General features: G+C 38.3%; 1 non-coding gene across 1 annotated transcript; it reads right to left on the bottom strand.

Annotated features, from left to right (window-relative positions):
* Positions 1–1897: 1897 nt before the first annotated feature.
* On the bottom strand, positions 1898–2018 carry LOC138987679 (U6atac minor spliceosomal RNA). The gene has a single exon (XR_011464063.1). It is a non-coding gene; the product is annotated as a U6atac minor spliceosomal RNA (small nuclear RNA).
* Between the last annotated feature and the right edge of the window lie 1531 nt (positions 2019–3549).

The raw sequence follows: 3549 nt of genomic DNA, 5'->3' as shown, positions 1-3549 counted from the left end.
AGTATTTTACAAATGGCATGTCATGAACTATTAGTGTGCCATGAGACCCACTGAGTGGTTGCAGTTAAACAATGAAATAGCATAAAACACACGACACCATACCAGAGTGCATCCACATTGGAAGATTTAAGGGTTGATTTCTATATATGTATAAATAAGCACATTTCTGTATATGTATAAATATACTGTATTTAATATGAAATGTCTTTTTTAGTATGAGTAGCACTTGTAGAAGCTTGAAAGCAATTGATTGAGTCTTCCCATTTTTCAGATGAGGAAATTGAAAGAGCTGACTCCCAGTTTTTTTGAGTGGGTCTTCTTGAGGTAGCTTATCTATCAATAGGTTTCTCTCTCATTATTAGAATTTTTTTCTGATCACCCATGCATCCTTTACATTCCTTGCCTTACAATTTAAAATTTCTGTATTTTTGTTAAAAGGAGTTAGGTCGAAGATGCTGATTCTGGGGAGATGAGTCTTCACTGAGCCTCTGAGCAGCTTGCTGTGGGGTGCTGGTACTTGTGATACCTGGTGGAAAAAAACAGAGCCTTTCTCTGTTAATAAGGCCAGTTATTTTTCATAGGTTCAATCAGGTGGAAAGTTGAAACAATAACCTGATAGATTTCATCAGTACACTGATACAGGTAATCTTTATTAGCTTCTACTACTTGTTTCTGGAGAAGGCAATGGCACCCCACTCTAGTACTCTTGCCTGGAAAAATCCCATGGATGGCGGAGCCTGGTAGGCTGCAGTCCATGGGGTCGCTAAGAGTCGGACACGACTGAGTGACTTCACTTTCACTTTTCCCTTTCACGCATTGGAGAAGGAAATGGCGGCCCACTCCAGTGTTCTGCCTAGAGAATCCCAGGGACGGGGAAGCCTGGTGGGCTTCCGTCTATAGGGTCGCACAGAGTCGGACACGACTGAAGCGACTTAGCAGCAGCAACTACTTGTTTCAGTTCAGTTCCACAAATATATATTGTATTCTTGCTTTGTGGCAGGTATTTTGGCAGCCACTTACCTTCTCCTCTGTGAAAAATAAATATTCAAACAAATTGACCCCTCACTTTGTTTGTGGGATATCCCTTTGAATTTACCAAAGTATGAGATATTTTGAGATTGTCTGCCAAAGATAATAGAGATATAGGTCCATGTTTTATAACACAATATGCCACTTTGGAACTCTGGTATGCTTTATCTGGAAGTGTTCTGGCATCTTGAACTCAACCTTTCAATCATTAGAAAGTCACACAGTGATCAAGTTCATGTAGAATTTTTTTTTTCCTATCTTACTTAATAACACATTGATTTTTATTGAGCTTTCTCCCTGTTGTTATTTACAAAGTGTCAGTTATACACTAAGAGCTGATGGAGGTTTTTAAAAAATTTTCTCTGACAATTGGACAATCAAGGCAGCAGAACCAAGGGGGACCCCTGTCTGGATGCCATGTGGAATTTTGTCCTTCCCATGCTGTTGCTGGATTTTTGTTTGCCTTTCTGTGTGGCAGTTCCTGAAGGTAGTGTTCTGTTTTCTGTCTTTGCTTCCTTTGTTTTTAAAATGGTTGTGCAAAGTGAATTACTTGGTTTAGTTTGGTTATTAGTTGAATATTGGCCACACAAGTCATTTCCTGAGCAGTTAGGCATCAGGGAGCAGGGCCCAGATGGCAGCATGAGCCTGCTTTTCCTTGATGGTTGTCAGTACAAAGCGGGATACCCATTAGGTTCAGGGCAGTGGAGGGAGATGGATGGATCACCAGAGCCTGATCTTGTCGGTGGAGAGAGAAGAGTACTTCTTTTGTTTTTCAAGTTCTCTTTAAAGCCTCTACTAATGTGAGAGACAGAGCAGCTATCACCAATATCCATCTTCAGAACTTTTCCATCACCCTAAAGTAAAAAGAAAAAACCCATGGTTATATGCCATGAAGTGGGTGGCTGTGATTAACCGTGAATGTGTTGTGCAGATCTGAGGACTTTTCATCCCCAAGACAGTTGTTGAGTTTTTCTTCTTTCATACAACACTAGAAAAACTTCTTGAATGATATCATCACCTAGTTGTTTCCTGGATCTAAAGCTTACTTTATTATTGCTACTTCACTTAAGAGATATATTCCTATATTAATATTAACAGACAGAAGTCTTTTCTCATATGACCACCTTACTGAGCAAGTTCTATTTTGTTGGCTTTTAGTTCTTCCACTTTCTATTTAATCTACCGGTGTTTGATGTTTTTCTTGCCTGCCAATGTGGTATTTCCAGCTGTGCATGGAAATTAATTTTCTGTTTGAATAGACAATTCCAGGAAACTATCTATTAAAGTTATAGGAGGCAAAGAGAATACAGTTTTACAACTTTTTTTCTGGGATTCTTGGCATTGTAAGGGGAGGGAAAAGGTAAAAGTTCATGATTGGCAGGTTATTTTTTTCTTTTAACTAATATTATTTAATAAAAGAAACTTTGCCACTAATTGCAAAAGTGATCAATGATAGAATGTGTGTGGCACTGAAAAGATATCCTCCGTTTAAGAAAACTATTCTAAATGGATCTTCCATGCACTCTGAAACCTTTTTTGGATGAGAGATCCTTTTGTATATCTGACTGGTTCTTTCTGTGGAATCTCAAAATCTAAAATCCATAGAATCTTATCGAAAATTCTAGGGGCCATGTGTGTTTTGGAACTGAGAATTTATAAGATTTAAAAATGGTATAGTATGGAGCATATACTCAGTGTTGCATGTCATGTCACCTTCAAGGGGATCTGGGATAGTTCCCCATAATAAAAACAATATTTCTGCAGTGAAATTCATAGATATTAATGCTAAATAAGATAAAGACAGTAAACAGCTGTATGTATTTCTAGGCCAGTTGTTGTTGCTAGATGCATTTAGATTTATTGCCAAGTAAATTACAGAAAATCTTTGTTTTTTAGGATCATGGATAAGGAACAAACAGAATTTCACCTATACTTTATGGACTTCAGCTCCCTTGGTTAGAAGTGACTTGGCTCCGTCTTCAGCCATACCTGGTTTTCCTTGGCCCCACTCAAGTTGTGGGCTTTTTGCCTCTGAGGCTTTACCTGATATTCAATTATTCTTCTGCTGATATTAATGTCTTGTTTTTCAGCCATTCTTTGCTTGCGTTCTGATTCTTTATAGTAGTATATTTGCCATTTTTGTAAATTTCTCATTTTATATATATATATGTTGGTAATATTTCATTTTGTATATATATATATATATATATATATATATATATGCATGTATGTATGTATGTGCATATATATAGAGCTTCCCAGGTGGCTCAGTGGTAAAGACTCTGCCCACCAATGCAGGCGATGTGGGTTCGCTCCCTGCGTCAGGAAGATCCCCTGGAGGAAGAAATGGCAACCCATTCTAGTACTCTTGCCTAGGAAATCCCATGGACAGAGGAGCTGGTGGGCTACAGTCCATGGGGTCACAAAGAGTCAGATGCAACTTAGCAGCTAAACAGCAACAAGAATTAGGAAAGCTTCAAAAAGGAGTTGAAGCTGGAGACAAATCTTAATAGAGAGAGA

The sequence above is a fragment of the Bos mutus genome, chromosome 4, assembly GCF_027580195.1.
Source record: "Bos mutus isolate GX-2022 chromosome 4, NWIPB_WYAK_1.1, whole genome shotgun sequence".
Lineage (NCBI taxonomy): Eukaryota > Metazoa > Chordata > Mammalia > Artiodactyla > Bovidae > Bos > Bos mutus.
This window is presented reverse-complemented; position numbering and strand designations above follow the sequence as displayed.